Source organism: Octopus bimaculoides, chromosome 7 (assembly GCF_001194135.2).
Source record: "Octopus bimaculoides isolate UCB-OBI-ISO-001 chromosome 7, ASM119413v2, whole genome shotgun sequence".
Classification (NCBI taxonomy): Eukaryota; Metazoa; Mollusca; class Cephalopoda; order Octopoda; family Octopodidae; genus Octopus; species Octopus bimaculoides.
The window spans coordinates 69,901,062-69,926,969 of NC_068987.1; positions in this window are offsets into that span (position 1 = coordinate 69,901,062).

Sequence of the window (25,908 nt, forward strand, 5' to 3'; positions counted from 1 at the left end):
GAAAGAGAGAGAGAGAGAGAGAGACTGTGAAGTAGGTATTAATGAGAAGACATAGAGATGTAATTGTAAACAGTGAGAAAAAGATCAACAATAAATCAAAAACTATATCAACATCACAACCACAATAAATCAAAACATCAACATTACATATCGTCTATTGACAATGCCAACATTAATAATTATAAGCAAAAAGTCGTCCATAATTACCTTTTCACGAGCTATTATCACTCATTTCTGTAATGCAAATATTTCATTACTTCTTTCGTTTGCTCTTTTATCTTGTTCCAGAAATATATATCTAAAGTAAAACAAAGTAGAAAGAGAAATATCAGGAAATATAAGGTGGCTGGGAGATGGGAATAAACAAAATTTAAACAGCAGTCGCAGAAAAAATGTAAACAAATGACTCTATTTTGGTATTTTTTTTTATTATATAAATTATTTTTATCTGTTTGTGACACATAAACAAATGAATGGAACGAGCAACTTAGGTTACATTTAATATACCAAAGCTGTCATACCTTTTCCATAACCGTCTTTATAACACTCACACATAAGGTGAGAAGCAAGGTATTCAATCACGAATACCTTGCGGTATTAATGTCGGGCCGAGTTTTCTGTTTTTATCCAATTTTTATTCTGTATCTTATGGGAAGGATGGAATAAGTACCAAATTATCTGCTTCCCTATTATCACGTAAAACGCTTGAAGGAGAGGTTTCCTAGCGTAGCTGCGGTCTTATCACTAAAACTGGTAAAAGAGACAAGAAATGCCGAAAGTCAGTGATTTTCTACGGCAAAATATACATTTAATTATATATAACTCAGTAAACAAAATAACTGACAGTTATGTAAATCAGAACATGAAAAACATAACGCGATAAAATAAAACAATGAATATTTGAATGAACAAGAGTAACGCATTCATGTTTCTATGCTTATACACAACCATTGAATTGTAAAGGCAAAATGGCCTAAACTGGGAGAACGATTATTGATGACGACCTGAACCAACTCAGATCAATTGAAATTGATGGTAAATATTATATCATTTTGACTATTTCTGCCAACTTACTATGTAACAGATGATTTTATCATTTACGAGTTATAATGCCATTTTCTTTTTTAATAAGTGAGGTGAACATTCTGCTGGATGGATTAATTCCAAGCTGAAAGCCGTTGGAATTTTGAACAGAGAAAATCAAGTCTAAATTTTAAATACTGCAGCGTAGTTACATGGACGCTACAGTTTTGTATATTCCCAAATGGAAAAAAAAAACTGTCCTTTTATATGCGATAGATTTCTAAATTACTGAAGAAAATGAGGATTTTTTCCTATTTTTTTTTATGGATGTCTATGGCTTTAACGGCATAAGTAAACCAAACCGTTTCAATTTTAAAATATAAATCTGCTTTTGAATCATTTCAGTTGCATGGAATTTATCTTCTCACTATCAAGTCCAATATATATTTTCTTCTGATGTGTAAATAACATCTTATATTATTCAGAATAAGAGGATACAAATAGCGGAAATAGTGATAATCATGCTTTTCCTATAGTTACATGGTTCACAACAATGAACCATTTTCAATAAGATTACGGAATAGGCGATGAACTAGATTCAATAGAAACCTAGAAATATCACATATTATCCGTAATAGCAGATTTAATTCCACAAATCAATCTTGTTATTTTTTCCATAACAAAAGAGATAAAGTTTATTATGATATAAATTAAGGAAATTTTGTTGAGATTTCATCATGAATTGCCTTGAACTGGCAATCAAAACCAGGTCGAAAATCTGATCTGAGCTGACGTTGTTCTAATCAGTTTGTATTATTTCCCAATGTCAGGTCTGGTTTTAATCATTTGGTTATTCCCTATTATAGTGCTCACCATCATAACCAATGTCGTCGTCGTCGTCATCATCATCATCATCATCATCATCATCATCACCATCACCATCACCATCACCATCACTATAACTATCATTACTAACACCATCAACACCATCATCACCATCATCATCACCGCCATTACCACAACTAATCAAGGAAAATAGCTTCACGTGGTTAGAAGGTGAGCTGAAAAGTTCATAGGGTGGCTATGAAGAAGTTAGGGAAGACCTGTGAAATCTTGCATGCGTTAATTTCAACTCTTCTTATGGATAAATGCACTGTTTCTTTCCAGGTAAACTGGCATCTGACAGTTTGAAAAGGGACTTCAGAAGTAACTATTAGTGGCTTCTCTAGAAAACGGACAAAATGTGGCAAGTAACTGCAGAAAAAGCGATTCAGTGGATCGTCGCAAGGACGTTCATGCTGACATAATTGCTACATTAGGGAATGACACTCAATCTTTATCATCAGTGCAAAAGTAGACCATTGAATTTAGGAGGCGAGGGAACGGTCTTGAAGCCGATCCATGGTCTAGACATCTGCCATTAGCGATAGCGAGGAAAACTTTGATCGTGTTCACCACAAGAGGATGGATGACATACGATTGATTATAATTCATATAGCCAATACTATTAGGCTATTCCGTGTGAGATTTGAGAATATTCTGCTCATTGAACTTGGTATGATGAAGGCCTTTTGTTCGGTTGGTGCCACATCTTCTGAACACATCACGGGAAAAGGTGACATTGTTTAAGTCAGGTTCAATTGGTTTCCTTAAACATTTCTTAACACTGGACGAGTGTTGACTTCATCGCTTTCAAACATTGATAAAGAGACAATCCATGCAGTAAAACAACCCTTCTCACCTGCTCCAAAGAAGGCCAAGGACGTTTCATTTCCAAAGAAGATGATGGCTTCAGTTTTTTGGGTCACAAAAAGGCATAATCTTTATCTTCAAAAGGGCCATATCATCAATGTGGTGTAATATGCCGTATTTTTGAGACAGTTACGATAGACTATAAGGTCAAATACCCCAAAACGGGCATCTTACCTGCTGTATGACGTTTTGACGAATAGGATGACAGCTTCTTCACCAATGGATCCTTATACCGCAAACCTAATGTTTAAAAATACATCTAATTTTGGTTATTTTCCATTACAGTATCTTGATCTGTCTATGAACTTTTCAGCTAATTCTAATATTCATGAAGAGTTCAGTCCACCTCAGCAACTTTGTTTACTAGAAATAGTTGTTAATAACACAATTTCGCACGCTTTAAGCCTATCTCAGGACGGAAACGTCAGCAATCCATTTGTTACAGGGAAGACAGTCGATTAGCAGATTCGCGAAATTGTCAGATAAAATAAGTTGTGATATTTGTTCTAACTCTCTGTGCTTTGAATTCAAACACAGTTCCAGTGTTTATGTTGCTCTCTTTCATTACGGTAGTTTTACCTGAGTGATCCTCTTGATAAAGAACAAGCGTCTGTGCTCGCTATTATGTGGGCACTTTAAATCATTAGCGAAAGCATGCTGCCTACATACCTTAATGGCAAGTCATCATCGGCTGCAAATGACGGCTGTAGATTTTAATATTGTTTACACTAATTACTGCTCTTATCTTGGTGATAGGATTTTTGTTATAACTGTTGTGACTATCATTTTGGGCTGACATAGCACCAGATTTAATCTTTGACTTACATCCCTGTCGTCTTGATCATTTCAATTTTGATATAGACAATAACAACGGGAATATTAATAATATTATCGTTGTTATTGTCAGTGTTCTTGACATTTTATAGCCATTGTTTCTGTTGTGTGGACGCCCCCCAGGCGAAGAAGTAGGATCTCCCAAGACATATAAATAGAGGTAGTCTGGTCGTGGTAGGTGTGTTGAGTAGCAGTCGAGTAGCAGTTGTGTAGCGGTTGAGTAGAGATCACCCGAAGGTGCTAGATAGCAGTAGCGTTGAGACATAACAGTTTCTGAGATAATGAAAGCTCCTGATAATGATGATTTTGTTTAGGACCAGATCAGGGATGACTGCTTAAGTCTATAATCAAACCTATTCCATCCATGACGACTTGACCGTCTCTCATGCATGTATATCTTAGACAATATATCTTAGACAATATATCTTATTAGTCTATCACATTTCAAGATGGCAGGAAATTTATCTCCTGTGTTAGCAGATCAGATGACTACAACGAGATTATTGCTTCGGGTCATTTCTGACTGAACAGATCTTTGATCACATGTACATTATTTTCGGGGGTTGCTACGGATTTGTGACAGAACAATTAGACAAATGACGAAAGGAAAGACGATGATGTTTGTGCCTAGTAATATTCATGAGATACTTTAGTAACTAGACTGATGTCATACTATTTGTCTCTTTCCTTCTTTGAACTTCGTTGTCAGTGGTGCTTACTGCATCTACTGTAAACAGGAGAGCAATTAGCCTTTGTTTTCTACGTACGCCAACAAACACAACCAGTTTTATTTTCATTCGGGAAAAATATTATTAAAAACATTCAACAGAACGATCCTTCCTCGTAGCGAAATCCGCTGTTAAAGATCCTTAAGCATTTCTCTAAAGAATAACAAACTGAATTATATTTTTTCTAAATTCTTGCTTTTTGTTCACTATTGCTTCAAAGAAAACTGAAATCAAAAGAAACATGTGCAGTCTGTTGAACAACAAAAACAACAAAATCAACAACAAAACAATAGCTGCAGCAGTAATAGCAAAAATATTATTTACAAAAATGCTTTCTTATATTGACTTGAAAAGAATCAAAATGGCCGAGTGGATAAGGCATAGAATGTATTGATAAGGAATTCAATGTATTTAGTTACTATTCACCACAGGCGTTCCTGAGTAAAAGTCACTTAACTCATCTAACTGTTAAGAATATTCACTAAATCGCCTGAAAACATATGTAGTAGATTTGTGGTAATAAGATTGACTGGCATGATACCCTGACAGAAACTGTTTCACAAGCGATGGGTATAAACATCCATATTATGAGCTAGACCATTTAGCTCGAAGAACATTTGTCATTCCGTATCTTATGTACCAACTTTATTTGAAAAGAGAAACTGTGTCGCTCATGATTCATTTAACTGTATTACCAACGTTGAACAAAATTATTATCAATGTTGAAAATATTAATTCAAGAAAAATTGTAGTAGTTAAGATAGATCTCAGTACCTAATGATTAATATCAAATCTAATAAGATGGAAGTCAATTCCTGTGAAATTTCCTCGCAGAAAGTAAAGGGACGAGGTTTTTTTTAGTTCAGTGTTGATAACTTAAGTGGAGGAAAGGCTAATTAATTAAATCGGCAGCAATATTTTACTAGTACATTATTTCATTGATCCCACAAAAGGATGAAAGTCAAAGTTGATCTCAGTATACTGCAAGGCATTCTCTCCAGCACACCTAGTAATTCTGCTAACCCACCGCCTTATACTATATATATGTTCTATACACAAGCTGGGAGGCGGGTTAACTCGATTAAATTAGCTTAGTACCAGACTAAGCTGGATTTGAACTAAATAGTGATAGAGTTTACAGTAGCTGTATCATTACTGATGCGGTAGGCATCATTGTTGAAGCAAGAATGGTTTCAAATTTTAGCACACGGCCAGCAGTGTTGAAGGGCGAGGGAAGTGGATTACATCGACTCCATTACTTAAGTAGTACTTATTTTATAGACCCCGAAATCGACGGAACTTAACATGAGAACTAAATGCTGCTGAGCATTTTGTCCGACGCGCTAACGACTCTGCCAGCGAATTTTGTTGAAATAATAATGATCTTTTCTACTAAAGGTAGAAGGTCTGAAAGTTGTGGGAAGGGGACTTAGTCAACTGCATCAACCCCAGTGTTTCATTGGCACTTAATTTACCGACTGCAAAAGGATGAAAGGGAAAGTAGACCTTGTCGGTATTTGAATTCGGAACGGAACGACAGACGAAATACTGCTAAGCATATTACCCGGCGTGCTAACGATTCTGCCAGCTCGCCGTCTTTGAAATAATAATAATAATAATAATAATAATAATAATAATAATAATAATAATAATAATAATAATAACGATGATGATGATGATGATGATGATGATGATGATGATGATGATGATGATAATAATCAAAAATCCTTGCAAACATTAGTAGTAATTGGTGTTGAAAGATGAAAAAAGAAAACAAAACACAAAACATAAACGAATATATCAAATATAGATTTCTAGCATAGTCACAAATTCAGTTATATATTTTTTTTTCAGCTGAAGTATCGATTCAATCCGATCCAGCATATGACCGTGGGATTTGATCTTAGAAAGATGTAAGTACATGGAGCGTACCAAAACATCATAAAGCATACTGTCATACTTGCCGACAATTCTGCCCGTCAACCACCCTCAGGACAACAGATGTAAAATGTACAAAATAAAATAACAATAAATATTTTTTTTTTTTTTAACGATGCGAAAAAAATTCATTTCATATTTCTTATCCCAGGAAGAAAAATGTAATTTAGCTTTCTTTCCTAACAAACCATTATTGTATGACAATAAAAAAAAACTAGGGCGAATTTATTTATTGCTTTCCTACTTTTCATGCTTTCATCATTTATTTCGCGGTGCAAGTGACGATAGTGACAACGGGGGTGGTTGTTGAAGGTGCTTTGTTGTTATAATTGTACGTATGTACGCAAGTGTACATCTATGTATGTATGTATGTATGCATGCATGTATGTATGTATGTATGTATGTGAGTGTGTACGTATTATGAGAGTGTACGTGTGTATGCACACACAAACATACGAATATTAATCAATAGAACATGTGACCCGACACAATTTTAGAATGTATCTTGATGAAAAGTAGTGACAGAGAAAGTAACGTTTGCAGCAGTTACTAAAAAAATGTCCTTCTGTTTGCAAGTCTGCGTGATTGTCTGATTGCTTGCCCGTGCTTTCATGACTACGTACGCAAGTATATAGGGAGAGACTGATTGAAACAGTGTAAGAGAGAGAGAGGGGGAGAGAGAGAGAGAGCGCGTGTGTGTATGTGTGTTGTAGTGAGAAGGGTAAAATATAATTACATATTTTGAAATAAAGGCTGAAAATCAGATAAATACAGAAATTGATAGGTTTTCAGGAACTGAAGTGACCGGTGGACATTTTTGCATATGCATCTATATGAGAGTGCGCATATGCGTTAATTTGTATGTCCTTGTGTCTGTGTGAGTATTTTTGTCTGTGTACATATTCCATAAAATAATAAATTAGAACTCATGAATCAAGTTTTTACCTTTGACTTCAAATCGTTTAACTCAAGCGCATGAGAAATGAATCTTGCAACAACGTTCTCAGAAACTCTGGTACAAATTCACAAAAAATAACCATTAAGAATTAATTTCGAAGAGACAACGAAATATTTATGTTGAATATGGACTTATATCATATGATTTATTATGTGCTAAGCAAATCCATTTGCAACTTCCTAATTTAGATCACATATTTTTACGACACGTATCCAAAGAACGTTATAAGTGGGGCAATAGTTTGACTCTAAATTTTAGTGAGGGTATTACTGATTGAAGTGATACCAGGAAATTTAAAACGAAATCAGGCTCTAAGGACATTGAATCTATATCAAAGAAATATGTAACTAAATTTATGTTAGTATCCTAAAAGATGCGTTTTGATAACATCAGAGGGGGCGTCACGGGTATAAAAAATTGCAAAAAGTGTCTTAACTGAAGCCAAATGTTACCAAATCAAGTCTAGAATATTGTTTTGCTAAACAGATTCGAAACTTCTGAGAGGAAGTTATCTCCTGACAGGAAACCTGGTCTGTAATCTTGAAACAGCATGGTTACAGCTTAATGAATTTATGAGATAGATGGTGGTGATAGATTGGGTGAGGAATTTCCTCTTTGCTAATTAATATCTTTAGGTCATGACAAGCCTGTATTAAATGCATTGAATCTGTTGGAATGTAAACCGAACACAAGGACAGTTTTCGACTTAAATGACAAGGAATATCTGTAAGACAGGGAAAATAGGTTGTAAGGACTTTCGAATATTTCTCCAGTGACATTGGCTATGTAAATAAATAGAAATATCTTCAACAGTGTATACAAACTATAGTGTAATCTCAGTTTGTCAAGATCTTAACTTTCTGCTTTAAGACACAAAATAGATCAAAACAAAAATATATTTTGACAGTAATTGTTAAGTAAATGAAAAAGAAGGTGTTTCAGGCAAAAACAGCAGAAGAAAAGAAAAGAAAAATTGAAAAAAAATGTGTGTATCTGTATCTCGACAGGTTGGGATCCACTGTTCTAGAATATATTTATAGTTAAATTTATACTGAGTATATATTTGTTCACCCCAGCATATATTATTGCAAAAGCACCATAGAAAATTAATGAGAAATTTGGTAACACTGCTTTGATTTCGAACGTAAAGCACTGTGCATTTTTGTATTCAAATTTAAATCTAAAAATTATATAGAAATAAAATGTTTAGCTTCTATAGCCTAACTTTAAACAATATGCTGGACTACAAAACACTATCGATAAGTGAGGTGGTACAGCAATGTTCAAGATCTGGCTGGATCCATCTTCCATGCTTTTACTGCGCCCAACTACCGGTTGTATAGAAACAGACTAGAGAATGGGGAGCGTTAAAGAATTGATTATCTTTTTCATATCATGCACGTAATCAATGCATACCAGTATACATTGTGTGCTCTTCAGTTCCTAAGCTGCATAGTATATATGTAACATTCGACATGTTGATAACATGTAGTCAGTCTATTAAGTACATGTACGAACGAGATTTACTCGGGCAGAGCTAACCTGGGAATACACAAGAACATGGACATGGCAATTTCCATTTACTCATTTCTTAAACTAATTTCATTTGTCTCGTCTAACTGCAGAAGATTTCACGGAATTAATATATTCTTTTCTTCTCTAGGCACAAGGCCCGAAATTTTAGGAGAGGGTGGGGCAGTCGATTATATCAACTCCAGTACGCAACTGGTACTTAGTTTATCGACTCTGAAAGGATAAGAGAAAAAGACGACTTTGGCGGAATTTGAACTCAGAACGTAAAGACAGACGAAATACTGCTAAGCATTTCTCCCGGCGTGCTAACGATTCTGCCAGCTCACGGCCTTGCGGGTTATATATATTCTTTTCTACTCTAGGCACAAAACCCAAAATTTTGGGGGAGGAGCGCCAGTTGATTAGATCTACCCCAGTACGCAACTGGTACTTAATTTATCGACCTCGAAAGGATGAAAGGAAAAGTCGACTTCGACGGAATTTGAACTCAGAACATAAAGACAGACGAAATACCGCTGCCTTCACGGAATCTATATATTAAACAACCCCTACGTTCGATAACGTATGAGCTATTATTAAGAAGTACACGGGCTGGACAAAATAATGGAAACACCTAGCATTATAGCATCATAATTTTGAAATATCTATAAAACCATCAAAAGCTTATTTATTTGTGTGGTTTATGGTTTATCATTAGTGTTGCTTAATATGTTTTGCTAAAATTGCTGTTTCTTTTCAGATATCATCAGAAAAAGGTAACTAAAATTCATTAAAATGACAGAGTTATCGGACTTTCAAAGAGATCAAATTGTTGGTGCTTGCTTGACGAAAACAGCCAAAATGTTTAGTGTATCAAGAAGTACCGTCTCGAAAGTAATGACAGCTTTTGGGAAAGAGGGAAAAACTTCCTCATCGAAACAAAACTCTGGAAGAGTAGTTCTGACATTTCTTTTGTTAAATCCAAGTCTCTAACTAAATCATTTAACTCAAGTTGACTTCATAAATGAGGGATTTTTTGAAAATCCTGGGTCATCCTAGTGTTCTGCGGTATCACTCGACACGCCTTCAATTGTAGTAGATGCAGCACTCTCTTCACTTAAACTATCTTTGTCAAAAGATGAAGGCGGTTTTAGAACTGAAATATTTTCAGCAGCATGAACAACTTGTTTTAAAGCTGAAAGGCGATCTGGATAAATAATCTTGAATTTGTTCTTCTTAGAGAAACCTGTGATGTTAGTTAAGCAGAAATAACAATGGGTATAGTGGTTTGTTGGTTCGCACTTTATCATTAGCAAATCACATACTTTTCCGTTTACCATTCAGCCATTGGGTTAGTGCTATGTAGCAGTTTTTGCAACAAGCATGAGGTGCCCGCAGTTTATCTTGGTCCCCAACTTTTCACCCAAAGTAAAGCTTGTAAGCATTTAACAATTTCTTTGTAAGCTTATTTCTCTAATCTTTTGGCGTAAATTTTCCACACACTTAACAAAAGCTGTCCGGGAGATTAACACAAACTTTTTTGCTCATCATAAATACATGTAATAACCTAAATCAACACGCAAGGAAGCTTATTAGTAAACTAAAATATGAAATTAATCAACGGTAAATGTTACTGTATATTTCTCAAAAAAAAAAAAAAAAATCATTGAAATTATTATAGAATGTAGTGAAGCTATGGCTATCATGAAAGAATTTTTTCCATCTCTAAATTTCAAACATTGATCACTTTAATAACTAAACTTACTACTAAACTACTTTCCATATAACCTGGCTCTCTTATTTGATGTACTTTGTTTAAACAGCACTAGCAGTTAACAAGGAAAGGGAGTCTGAGGGGCTTACTATAACCCAATATCAATAGCCTACTGTGAGGAGAACCTTACTATAATTACTGCGATAACAAAGTGAAATAAATTCTCATCTTGTGTAGCAATTTAACAGGTAGACTACATGTCCCTCTATCAGCGCATATTTTTGTTTCAGTGATGAGTATGTGAATGAAAATCGAAAGCAAATAGCCTACTACTTTGTCAATATTATCAATTGGTTGGAAAATCTTATGCTGTGAGTAGCAAAATATACTACACCTACTGTCTGAAAACTGATGTCAAATTCGGATTCAGCACCCTAAAATTATCCGAAGTCAGCTGATAATGTTTAAATAGCACGACTAAGTTTTTTTTGTTGTTGTCCCGTGTTATTCATAACAATTTGTAGACACGATCTCACGCAAACACACACACACACACACTGATATGTGTGTGCATGCATGTATGTATGTATGTGTGTGAGTGTGTGTGTTTTGTGTGTGTGTATACATACATATATATGCGTGCTTGTATATTTCTATGATGAACAATAATGCACATAGTTGTTGGTGTTGTTGTTGATACTGTTACCGCTGTACAAACGCAGGTCATTCATGATGAAGTAGAGTTGTGATCAAAATGCGTTCCAGCATTGATAGTCAAATTTTTAAATATATTTTTGCATATCAGGGTCATTTCCCAATGTGCCCTTATTTTGTAAGAACAACAAAGCGTAAAATGAAAGGGATTTCGCTGTTATTTATAGCAAGTCAATCACATATGCAAAGGAACTTTTGTTTGCTCCACAGATATATATTTGCTTGCGTATACGTCATATATGTCTGAATCGTGAGAAGTTGTACTTATGAATTTTGTATTTGTATTATATGTCCCTTTGTATGTAGAGACGTGTTAACCTGAACACAGCTTCGCGTACGTGTATGATGGTGTGTAAAAGAGAGAAATAGATATAGACAGACAGACAGACAGATAGAGAGATAAATAGATAGATAAATACATAGATAGATAGATAGGTAGATAGGTAGACAGGGGGAGAGAGAAAGAGAGAAATCTGTAGTATTATTTTCTCTGTTTGTATTTATAAATGTGCATGATTTTCTAAGAATATCCTACATTATGTTTACGCGTGCGTAAATGCGTATGAGCTTGTATTTGTGCTTGTTTACGTGTGTCTGTGCGTGTGTGCATGTCTGTGTGTGTATTTGTGAGTGTGTGTGTTTGTGTTTATTTGTGTGTATGAACTATATGTGTCTCACATTAAACTTTTATTCGTGTTTCCTTGAACATTTGCCGCATTACGTGTGTGTGCGTAAATGTGCGTAAGTTCCGTGTTATTGAGTGTAAATATTTGATGTGCCTGTAAGTTTCTATACGTGTGTGTAAGTATGTAGTATTCGTAGCCGTTTTCCCTGAAGATTTCTAAGATAATGTGCGTATGTGTATAGATATATGCGTTTGTGTTCGCTCGCGTTGGTGTATGTTTCAGTTTATAGAATAGGTGTGTTGTATTTTACCATTTGTAACTTTGCATGTGTATAATCAGGCACCTGTGTGGGATGGGGTGCATATGTATGTATATGTGTGAGGGAGTGTGTATGATGTGTGTTTTTATTTTAAGTATTCGATACCGTTGTTCTTTAACGACGGGTCAGCCCTGGTCGAGTAGACTTGCCATCATAAGCATTCTAGCCATGATACTTTAATTGTGAATACGTTAATTAATAACTACTTTCACTTAAAGGCTGTGAGCAGGCAGAATCGTTAGCACGCCGGGCAAAATGCTTACTGGTATTTCGTCCGTCTTTATTTTCTCAGTTCAAATTATGCCGACATCGACTTTGCCTTTCATCCTTTCGGGATCGATAAAATAACTATCTCCTGAGCCCTGAATGTAGATGTAATCAAGTATCCCCATCGCTGATAATTTCAGATAAGTTCAGACCTATAGTAATACATCCTTCCATTTGTTGAAGACATTAAAATGAGATTTAAGAAACAATTGGCTGCTATTTCTAACAAATCCGGCAACCAGCGGAACCTGCCTTGCGTATCCATGTTTTTGTCTATGTAAGTTGCTGGAGTATAGTTATCATATGTATAATAGATATATGTGCATTGTTATTCGTCTGAATTTACGTCTCGCTGTCAGCATGACCCTCAGCGTAACTGCGTGTATATATGTATGTGCGAGTCCTTATGCATATTTGTACCGTTTCATCTCTTTAAAGATTGCGTTTGTAATACAACATGAATCTCAAATATTAAATATATATATGTACGAGTGCGCATGCACGACGGTCTATGTTTGCATGTATGTATTGATGTCTGCATGTATGTATGAATAAATGAATACATGTATATATGTCTGTGTTCGTTTTTATTTGTGTGCAGTACATGAGATGGCTTGTGTGTGTGTGTGTGTGTGAATGCTTTTGTTTATGACAAAACGTATTTCTATTAACGGTTACGTATTTATCCATTTGTGTTTTATTCGTTTTCACTTCGTCTGTTTTTATTCGTGCATATGCTTGTGTGTATGCATGAGGGTGAGTGTCTGTCTGTGTGTGCTTGTTCTTGTTCGTGCATGCTCTCTCGCTCGCGTGTGCGACTGACTTGATTGATTATACTAATAAGAACCTTTTAAGTCGGATTATTGGACAGTCTCCCATGTGAAGTCGTTGTTATATGGGACGCTCCAGATCCGGGCCAATAGCGGCAACATACACCGGCACCTTGATCAAACAAACTACGTTAAATAATCGTTTGCGAAACATAATGAAAGTTATTACGACATCATAGCTGATATCCGTGGGAGGTCGTGGAGTCATAAGGTCAGCAACTAGAATATATACATACATATGTATGTGTGTGTTCGTGTGTGTCTGTATGTTCGTTTTTGTGTGTGAGTGTGTATGTGTGTAAACGCAAAATGTGGACATGTACACAAGTAAACAAATATTAATACAAATATAATTTCGAGAACAAAAAACATCGTAACTTCACATAGAATGTAAAAAAACCCCCAAAAACAAAGGAAAATAAAAGAATATAAGTTCTTCATCACAAAAGACAACAACAGCAATTAACTGAGTAATAAAGTGGCGCTACGCAGAGCGAGGGATAAACTATTAGATATCAGAGAATTCACGAAGCAGATTATATCTCCGATCTAGACTATGTTGTTCGTACACGTAGTTAATGCTGTTGGGAAAGGCATAACATTTGCCAAACTTATCGCTTAAAATATAGGAACTTCATAAAAGATTGCTCGAAAGAACTAGATGATTTACCGAAAAATAGCATTTATGCGTGGAATCATGCGTGATATTTTAATTTTATTTCAATAGAATAAAAATGGTGGCGGTGGCGTTGCTGCTTTAAGTGAGCTGATTGTCATACATGGAGACGCAATGGCCCAGTGTTTAGGGCAGCGGACTCGCGGTCATAGGATCGCGGTTTCGATTCCCAGACCGGGCGTTGTAAGTGTTTATTGAGCGAAAACACCTAAAGCTCCACGAGACTCCGGCAGGGGATAGTGGCGAACCCTGCTGTACTCTTTCACCACAACTTTCTCTCGCTCTTACTTCCTGTTTCTGTTGTGCCTGTAATTCAAAGGGTCAGCTTTGTCACACTGTGTCACGCTGAATATCCCCGAGAACTACGTTAAGGGTACACGTGTCTGTAGAGTGCTCAGCCACTTGCACGTTAATTTCACGAGCAGGCTGTTCCGTTGATTGAATCAACTGGAACCCTCGACGTCGTAAGCGACGGAGTGCCAACAAAAACAACATTCATACATGTCACACGAAATTTCCGTTCACGAAATTGGAACAAAATGATTCAAGGAAAAAAGCAAGAAAAATTCAAATTTGTTGCGAACCTAATTCCTTTTTAACTTTTTTTCTATTGTGGACGAACAGTAATGGTCACATAAGAACAATATATCAGATAGGTAAGAAATTTCTCGTATTTTATAAGGAGAACAAATGGGACGTACTGCCGCTATCATCTAGACGAGTTTACTCAGACATTTTTAACCTCTTACACGCCAGCATTTTCCATCCTGAGGCAGGTTTTCAGGGAGGCATCCAGTGTCACTGGTGAGACGATCTACATACGTTGTGTTCGGAGAACCAGCAATAGTTCACTTACCAGCTCTTGTTTAGTTCATCAGCAATGTCCCACAAAGAGCAATCGCCTTTCTCTTATGATGGAGGATAGAGGCAGGACATACTGACGCTCATATCTTTATATCAGATATTTACCATTTAAGCAATGTGTCGACTTCTGTTGAGTTACATCGAACACAATTATAGAAACATTATATATACAGTGAATTATAGTTTTGCGTTGTATTTTTCTATCACTATTTCTTTCATATTTGATAATAACTGAGATCACTGCCCCGCAGAGAAACACTTTTGATTCAAGCGCTTAACGACCTTTAACACACCAAAAAAGTCCTAGGGAAATTTGTTTCGGACTCTCAACCTAAGGCTTGATGAAGAAAGGTATTATAAAACAGATCACACCACTTTATCTTATTGACCTATGAAGACTGGGAGACAAAACTGTCCTCGGGGGAATTTCACCCGGAGCGTTACAGGTAAGAATTAAATTCACAAGACATGCAGTCTACCTAAATGATGTGAAATGTTTATAAAACTATATTCCAAGAACGGGGAATTGTATAAGCTGATATTTATATCCTGAAGTGTGTGGTATAACTTAAGTTTGTTTGCATGAAGTGAGAATAAAAACCTGACCATGATCTCTACTTACGATGAGCTCATTCCTTTTCTTGTTTAATTTCTTCTAGTATAAAATTCTTTTGCATTTAACACTTTTCTGGCTCTAGGTTTCAAATGTGATATGAAAGACATATTTCATTGGCGTTCATACATCGTATATGATGCACACTACCAATGCTTTTCAACCACCAGCGTAACTTCGGACTTATGGAAGGAAAGCTTTAGACTAACTGAGAACGCACAGCGTACAGTTTGACTAAATGTCTGAAAACAAGCATGGACCTTTAAGACAAACTTATGAAAGTTATTTGCATAGGCAATGAGTTAAAACATGAACATGAGCAATTAAGATGTCCATGATTTTCCACGACTTAGACATAGTTTAAATGATACGGCATTGACTCCCTTCCAAAAAAGCAGCATATCAAAGGAACAGAATGAACATTTTTGTAAAGAGAAGAGAATAATCGATTGAAATTTATTTAATTTACTTTAAAGGTAAAAAAGAAACTTTGTCGCTTTAAAATATCGATAGTAATGAAATAATAAAACAAACATAATAAAAACAAAAAAACAAAAAGGAAGAATATTCATCTGTGGTGTTGTTCAGCCATATTTAAGAGACAGCATAAACTATAAAATAAATATTTGGCTTTATTACACTGGCATAAAACCCTAGAGCTCATATTCTAACTGTAATTTTATTTATTCATATGCTTCGGAAAGTCTAGTAGAATATGTATGACATTTCTACACAACTTGTATTTTATCGACCTGAAAGAAAATAGTTTCAGAAGACAAAATAGGATCATTGAATTTTGAACTCAAAGTTTAGTGGGATGTAGCTAAACATTGTGAAGATATCATAACGATTTCAAATTTTGGTACAGGGATAGCAAATTCGACCCCATTGTTCAACTGTAATCCTTTTGTCGACCTTCAAAGGTTGAAAGGCAAAGTCGACCTCGGTGGAATTTGAATTCAGAACGTAAAGCCGGACGAAATACTGCTAAATATTTTGTCCAGCGTGCTAACGATCCATAATATCTCAGAAACAGCTGTAAGACTATATCTATATCTCTTTGCTATATCTATATCTCTTTCCTATATCTATATCGCTTCGTTTTGTTATTGTTTTTGTCTAATATATATATATGCATGTGTACGTGCGTATGTGGATATGTGTGTATGTATACGTGCATACACATATATGTTTGCGTGTGTGTATTGTATGTACATATACAACTTTGTGTAAGTGTGTACTTATCTAGACGTTGTGAACGCAGGTGGTTTATGTCTATGTATTGTGAAAATATGGTTGCGTGTATTCATTATTTTTCTGTTTTCTATTTTCTTTTTCTACTTATAAGAGTAACTCCCCTTTCATTCAACGGTTTTTCATAGCGTTTGTTGCCATTAGTAGCCGACGAGAAGGCATGGTAGCTCTTCGCCTCGACATTCGAAAATCCGAGTATTCTAATGACAACATTTTATTGTTTGCTCTAAATTACAACACACACACACGCACACACACACACACACACACACACACACACACACACACACACACACACACACACACACACACAAAGTATGGGGTTAATTTCATAAGTGATTTAAACGATTAGGCACGCTATGTAAGTGCTGTAACGGATTACTTGGGCTCCAAGGTTATAGGCGAGACAGTAGTTATGGAGTCATTGCAGATCTCCGGTGAAGCGAATATATAATTGTTAAAGAGGACATATAATTGTTGACCCTCGTAGAACTGATATCTGCAAGTTCAGATCTGAGACAGACTGACGGCTGCAAGCCCAATGCAGAGGATTCAACGTCGTATAACAATGCACCGTTCATAACATAGTAAATGACTCCTGTAGCTACTACATTGGACCTAGGTGAAATTTTAGACAAAGATATTATGAACACATAATCTCGTTTAAATATAAAGAGAATAGCAATTCCACATCACTAGCCAGCCACGTACACCATTTATTTAATAGAAAAATACAATATAAACTTTTCTAGGCTATAATAGACTCGAGTATACTATGTAAGGACCAACACTCCAGTTGTGGACTTTGCTTAGGAGAAGCCCTCAAAATTTTAACCCACAACTTCACACAATTGCTTAATAAATACAACGATGTCTTCACTACGTGTAAGCACAAACATCTCCCACACTTTTAAATTCTTTCATAAATCTTAATGTAAGTTCACCCCACCCACGAATACCACCACTATGATCATTAACACATACCCTTCTATATCTATTCTATCTCTCCTATATCCCTATATCTGTTATTTTCACCTTATCTCTTACGTCATCACTTTATGAGATAAATATTAATAATTTAATTTATCCTTAATTTATTTTTAAATCTTAACCCAATAAATCCCATAATATCTAATTATAACTCCCACTCATAAATAAGTTAACATTCAACTAGCTCTTCCATTCTCGACTACCTACACACCCATAACCCCATTACTAAAAATAACCCTACAGCCACTTCTTAGCCAGAACGGACACAAGTATTTACTACTAAATTTTCTCTCCAACACCTATAGACTTTAAGATTACCACCGACACCAACTACACTCTTTAAATTCCTTTCATTTTGCTCTATTTTTTGTACCCTATCTTCCTCTACCCCTCATCCTCTCTCTTATCTTCTCGGCTACCCCGTACACAATTCTTAGACACCGTACGCCTATACACCTTACTTTATCCTAAGGCCAATCCTTAATTTCCCCCTCACTCTATCTACCTCTCTTTCTATTTATTTTCTTTTCTTTCCTTTTACCATTTAATAACCACCTCCGCTACCATTCTGTTATTAAACATTGATATGTTCGCCTCTTTTTTTTCTCTGGATGTTTACTATATCAGGTTTTTAACCCATATGGATCTATGCAGGATTGTACCCAAGAATTAATATTTCTACGCAGGATTGAACTTATCCTCTTATTTCTGCCACATCGGAAAGTTGGACTATAAAATTTTATGCTTCTTTTTTTTCTTCTCTCCCAATTTACTTTTTTTTTTTACTACCTTCCTCTGTCGTCATCTCATTAATATATCCCATTCTCATTTTCCCTATTTTTCTCTATTTGTCTCTGATGACAGAATATCCCACACTCGAGGATATCCATGAAACAACTGTAAAACTTTGAACTTTTTTCCAATAATAATATTGTATAGGGCTTGAGATGTTTGCCTTGCCTTAATGTTTGTTGCCGTCTTTAACAATTACCAAAAGTCTAATCTTCTCCATCGAAGATACGAACCCAATATTGTAAAAGATTGAGATTCAAGGGACCACAACATTTTAATGCCTTACATCAGGTATCTGCAAGATGTAGAGATGGAAGTTTTCAAAAAACGTCTAGATAGCCTTTTATCTGCAATTACGGATGAACCCACATCGCGACAGGAGGCACAAAGAAGAGCAGCAACGTCCATCTCGTTCCTTCACCAGAAGCAATACTGGAAAAATCCCCAAACGCGGTAAAGGCGGTGCACCAGCACGGCCTCAGAGTCTGGTTGAAACCCATAACAGATAAAAGATATATATATATATGTGTGGTTAAAGAAATAATGTGTTTGGCACGTGTGCTAGGTCTTGCTTACCGTTGTGTTCGAACATAGTTTTCCTGAGGCTAAACACTAAGATCAATACTTCTGTAGGCTTAACTTCTAACGGAGGACATTTCGAGTGCTTGTGTTTATATTATTTGTTTCAGAAGTGTGACAACGTATCTTGAACTCGGGGCGTTTGAACATATTCCGTCATACTCAGAAAGGTCGTAACTGAATCTTACATTTCTACGTTTATTGAGTAAACGTCTTTATGCTGACCTATGCTTCGTTGATAAGTTCCAAAAGTACCAACACACGCATCTTGTTGTCACCGTGCCAACTAATAAGAGCCAGCCATGATCGTTAAATATTTTGAATAAATTCATAATTTGCTGAAATTATTTCCCTTATACTTTCTGAGTCGCTAATGACTGCTATTAGGCATCATCTTCTTTCCCCAAATAAAAAAGAAAAAACTAAATTCATTAAGAATTTTTGGCGAACGTCATTCAGTACATACGTATATACTTCATTTATTTCAGTCTATGACACTGATATATTTGAGTTATTTCCCTTCCCTTATTTTCTGTTTTTGATAATACATATTATAATGTGTGCATACTAACAAATTACTGTCTGCGCTCATTATAGAAATTTCAATCAGAACGTTTGCGTTTGATGTGTAATTTTTTTCTTTCATATATATATTTCCTGCTTTTGTTTTCTAACATTAACACTAATACAGCAGTATAAACTACATACAAATCATCGTCACTCAGGATAATTGTCTGATTGCACATAATTAACAGAAGAAAAAAAGGGTTTTATTGGAAAATATAAATATATGTAAGCTCCATTAATATGTAATTTTTTTTACCGACGTGAAAGGAATGTATACATGCATGCATTTACGTGTGTGCATATATATATATATATATATATATATATATATATATATATATATATATATACACTTATTACTATATATGTATGCTGGATTTTTGTGTGGGGGCGTGTGTTATACAGACACTCACACATATATGTACGTGTATATGCACACACACTCACACACACACACACACACACACACATGTATGTATTAATGTATGTACACATACACATATATACACACACAATGATGCATATCCTGGTATTTTAACTTTTGCGAGAGAGAAATGAAAAAGAATTTTCCTCGTGCTATTTGGGATAATTCAGCCGGATACATATATATGAAAAGTTACTGAAGCTGTTTGGCATAGTTTAGAGGAGCGTTTAGCTTCATCTTATGCCGTGTACTAGATATTTAATACATGGGCGAGACTACACGCTGGTGTACATATTTTGTACATAGCTACATGCATACAGAACATATAAAGCCTATTCGTATCTTTAAGGAAGGGCAAAAAAAATTGGGGTGTGATAGTATAGGTTTGTACATTTAATGCAGATGTGGAGAAACTTTGGTATAGGTTGCTAATGTCAAAATCAAAAGAACATGCGAGCACAAGCGCTCAAAAATTAACAAGTCTTTAAGAGAGTATTGTAGTTCGCTTGAAGCATTGTGTATTGTTTGTAAAGCATAAAAAGTTTAGAAAGGTATAACAATGCACTATAGAACAAAAAATGGACTATATACCTGTTGTAACTTGGTTATTTATAGTTCGATGATATTTAGGAATTAGAATTCTTTCTTCAGATCTTATTTGCTGGAGTCTCTGCTATAAACTGTTTTCCAACGGTTCAACACAACACACACGAGATTGAAACAGCCGACCTCACGCACTTCTCATGAGGAATTCCAGAAGAAGCTTCGTGAGACCACTACTGAGACGCTTCCGTAAAAAGGAAAACCGTTCAAAAACAGTTTATAGCAGAGACTCCAGCAAATAAGATCTGAAGAAGGAATTCTAATTCCGAAATATAATCGGACTATAAATAACCAAGTTACAACAGGTATATAGTCCATTTTTTGTTTTATAGTGCATTGTTATACCTTTCTAAACTTTTTATTCTTTACTAACAAATCTTTAATTTTATTAATTTAGAAATACTTAACGTATACTATTTAATTATCGTTGTCATCTTAAGATTAAAATCTATGAAACTTTTATTAGGAGGTCACTGCAGATTTGAATGCGGAGAAAGTTTTGCATGAGGCAGGGGTTTGGCGAGAAGACTAAATTTCTGTCTTGTCTTACTAAAAAATACCCTGTAATAAATAGGCTTTGCTGCAGCTCGGAATATCATCGTTGCTTACTTTTAACGAACTGTATTGTTTTTGGTGGAAAACAACCATTTCCGGTTATAACATTTGAAATACCTGTCAGTCGTGAGTATTATTATTAAAATCTTCTGTATTAATCGCACTAAAATTGAGTTCATCGCTTATCCTTTCAGAATCGTTGAAGTAAAGAACCACTGAAATGAATGAACCAATATATTTAATAATCCGACCTGTTCATGCCAAGATATTAAGTCTCCCTATGTAAGAAATTAATGTTACTAAGAATGTCTTAGGGAAATGTATTAACAAAATCGTAAGAGTGTTGTAGAAAAAATAGTTAAGGGCCTTTACGTTGAAGTTAACTTTGATTTCACATTCCCGTAGTCAATAAAATAAAGTATCATTGAAGCACTGGTGTCGATATCGTAATTTACTATATCTCTGGGACAAATTTGCGGCTTAGTATTGTATGATAACCGGAAATATTATCAATGGTTGAGTCAAGGCAGTGAAGTGGCACAATCGTTAGCCTGCCCCACAAAATGCTTAGCAGCGTTTGTTGTGGCTTTACGTTCTGATGAAATACACACGGGTGATGTTCAGAGAAATGAGGAGAAATAAAAAAGAAAAGTGTGAATGGTCAAAGAAGATAAGAATATCATGAAGGATATCTTGGTTAATAGACAAGGAATCATTGAATCTCCTGACAAAAATGCGCAGCAGTATTAGTCCTAGACCCCAGCACCCTGGGATCAAATCGAGCTGGCATCTACTTTGTATTTCATTCTTTACGGCTTGATAAAGAAAGTATCAGTTCTAGCTAGCGGAATTGTTAGCATTCCCGAGTAGATGCTTTGTTCGTCAACTCTGGTTCTGTTATGATATTAGCATCAAGCTGCATTTTCCGTTTTCTTTCCCCTCGTTAACAGGTGGAGTGAAGAGAGAAAAGGCACAAGCAGGTCTTGCATAAAAAATCCATACACTCACACGAGAAGTAGGAGTCCTCCTGATATACTGAAATGAGAGAATAGTTTGAAACATCTAAAATGACCAGAAAAAGGAAGCGCACATACTACAGTGGTATCTATGTAGACACACATATATTCATATACATGAACAAAAACATATATACATACACATATTTATATGCACGCACAAAATATATACACATGCAAATATATATATACTCAATCTAAATAGTGAGACGAAAGCAAAAGCAAAATCAAGACATACATATTAAAATAAATGTGGATAAGTTCATATTCCAAGAGATTAGCAGTATGAAGTTTCAGAAATAACCCTTTAACCCGAGATAAAAGTGGGGACGATATAACTGAAGGGCTTAAGTTGAACGGAGAACATATAAAAACAAAGTGTGAGTGAGGAGAGAGAGAGAGAGAGAGAGAGAGAGAGAGAGAGAGAGAGAGAGAGAGAAAGAGACAAAGAGACGGAGAGAGGGTAAGAGAGAGAAAGAGAGAAAGAGACAGAGAGAGACGGAGAGAGGGTAAGAGAGAGAAAGAGAGAAAGAGTGTGGAGTAATAAACGTTGTTGGTGTAGTTAATGTACTTCGAAAAGGAAGAGATAAATTAATTTTAAAATTGGTCCATATAGCAGGGTGAACACCTATTTCATGATCATTTACTTTGTTGTTTCCTCCATAGCAATAATAATTAAAACTGACATTTTTATTTAGTTAAATAAATAAGTATAGATATTTAAGTAGCCGTGGTTTTTTCTTTAACGACAAAATAAACAAGAAATTAAATATGAATGTACAGTTCAATTTTAATAATTACTGCTACAAAGTATATCACAAAAAATTTCTATTTCGCACTACAATAAAACAGATGAACCAATTAAATGTGAAAATAAAAATGCTAGTTACTATTCATTATAAGCTCACTAAAAACTGTCGGTGGTCACTTTGTATGTTCTCCCATGAGGGCAATGGCCAGAGCAATGCAAAAAGTCCAAGTGCCAACTCACCCATACACACAAAGAGCTGATATAGTTTGAACGGAGAGGAATTTTCCCGTATGAATACAAGTTTACACATTCTCTTTTTGCATTGTCCTATACCTAGAGGTCAATAGACAAAATAACAATGTACTGTTTGTACGTTCGGGGCAATTTTAGATAGAATTGCATATGAGACTGTAGGTATATATGCATTACAAAATTTTAGTCTGTGTGAGAGCAGGGAGGGAATGTGCGCGCCTTTGGAGATACAGACTGGTGGCGAAAATATACATGCATGGTAGGTAATGGGACGAAGGGTGATATTGATAGTCGATCCGTAGCCGGAAAAGAATTGCTTATTAATGCCTATAGATGAGCTAGCGACAGGAGTGAAGAAACTTTACGCATATAAGAACACAATGTTACGATGTAGACAAAAACAGTGTCTTTAATATTTTTGTACAGTCAAGGGAGTAGGTTGGCAGAGGGGTAAGAGCTTTTGATAGAATGCCTCATGGTATTTGTTCCGGTTTTCTGCTCCCTGAGTTCAAGCCCTACTGAGGTCAGTTGCCCCTCAGTTCTTCTTCTTCTTCTTCTTCTTCTTCTTCTTCTTCTTCTTCTTCTTCTTCTTCTTCTTCTTCTTCTTCTTCTTCTTCTTCTTCTGTTCCTCTTTCCCACTCTCTGGAATAAACTTGCTATGGCCAGACCTAGAGAGCGATGGGTTTCTCAATATTCAATTTCTAAGACACCATAATCATGACAGCGCCCACACGTCATATCCATCAGAAGATGAGAGCCTAGGGCAAACGAAGAAATAACGACTCCGTTCCAATTCGTTTGGCTTCGCTTTTCCATTTCGCGACAACAACAGTGCATGTAAAAGCAATGAAATCTCTAATTATAATATGTCTCTCACTGATGAACACAGTGTAAGGCGTAAACTTAAGCTTAGCTCTAGGTGTCCAACATATATTTATTTATTTTAATAAGTAACTTGTGATATGTTTTTCTATTTTCTGTTATTTATATTATTTATGATCTAACTTCTATATTTTTTTTATTAAAATATATTGATCAACTTCGTAAACTAAAACATGAAAAAACATCGTGATGCATTTTATAATCTAAGCACCTCACCCACCCACCCACACACACATGCACACACACATATATATGGGATTTATATATATATATATTTATGTATATACATGTGTATATATATATGTATGTGTATGAATATATGTCTGTGTGTTTGCGTGTATATACATACATATATACATACATTCATATCATACAGATATATGTATCTGCATATGTATATATAGGTATATATACCCTAAATGTAATATATATATATACATACATATATAATATGTGTGTGTATGTGTGTGTTTGCGTGTGTGTGTGTATGTATTTGAATGATTTTCTTTATGGAGCTATACGACGCCTTCGCTCTTCCATTTCACTTTACTAACTCAAACGAACACATTCATATACGCTTCACTTGCATATAATGATACAGCCATAGACATACGTGTGTATATAATCTTTTTCCTGTCTGTAGGAACATTTACTACACTTATCAAGTATATATGGTAGTCTCTCCGATGGTCAGCGTATGTTTAGCGAGAGAAATAGACATTTTTTTTTCATGATTTGCTTACGCGATGCTATTCTTCTAAATATTATTTAGTATTTCTGCTGTTATTTAAGTTTATATGTGTAGCACCGGTTTGCATTTTATCAATAGCAGTAAAAATCATATGCACAGATAAAAGGAAAACAGTCTTTTAAAGTTGTTTTCATGCTAATAATAAATAAGGCGGATTTATAAGTAAATTAGGCGTAATAGAGAAAGCGACAACAATTTTGAATGGGAAAAAGGCCAATTATTTATTTATTTGATATTTTTATTGTCATTATTGTTGTTATTATTATTATTATTGTTGTTATTAGTATTACTATTATTATTATTATTATTATTATTATTATTATTATTATTATTATTATTATTATTATCATCGAAAATATGTATATGTGTATCATTTATTGACAGCAACCTAATTTCAGCTCAGAACAAAGTGGAAAGTGTATGAAATCTTTACCATTCGTGCTACCATCATTTATGCGCAGTAGATTTATATATGATCCTGCACACAGAAATACGCCAAAACATGGGTATAAATTTGTACACATTTATACAAACACGCAAAGAAATATATACTTATATATACACTTCCACCTTAGCACATACTCATACATAGTTATAATTATAAATAAATATATATATATATATCATATGTACAATATATATACACACACACACACACACACACACACACACACACACACACACACACACACATATATATATATATATATATATATATATATATCTTTAAATATACCTTCACACATGTATGTGTATGTGTAAATATGTTTTTTGCATACATACATTACAAGCACATATACTTGCGTATATACAAACTTGAGGAATGCTAGTGTAATATTCCCATTAAAATTTCTAACAAGTGCAGCCGAAATGGGCTTCATACAGTTTTTGTGGATGTGATTATAAACTCCATGTACAATTGGTTGCAGTCATAGTCCTGCATGTATGCACATAATATTAAAAATCAGAGAGGTGGATAATATTAATAGACTTCCATTCCGGAACCTGAATAATCTCCACCACGTTCGTGAATTCACTCATTTCACATTTGTATCAAAGGAATCCTAGTGTACTTAACTTAGCCGTGTTAGTAAATGTTTAACTAATAGTTTGGTAAAAGATAT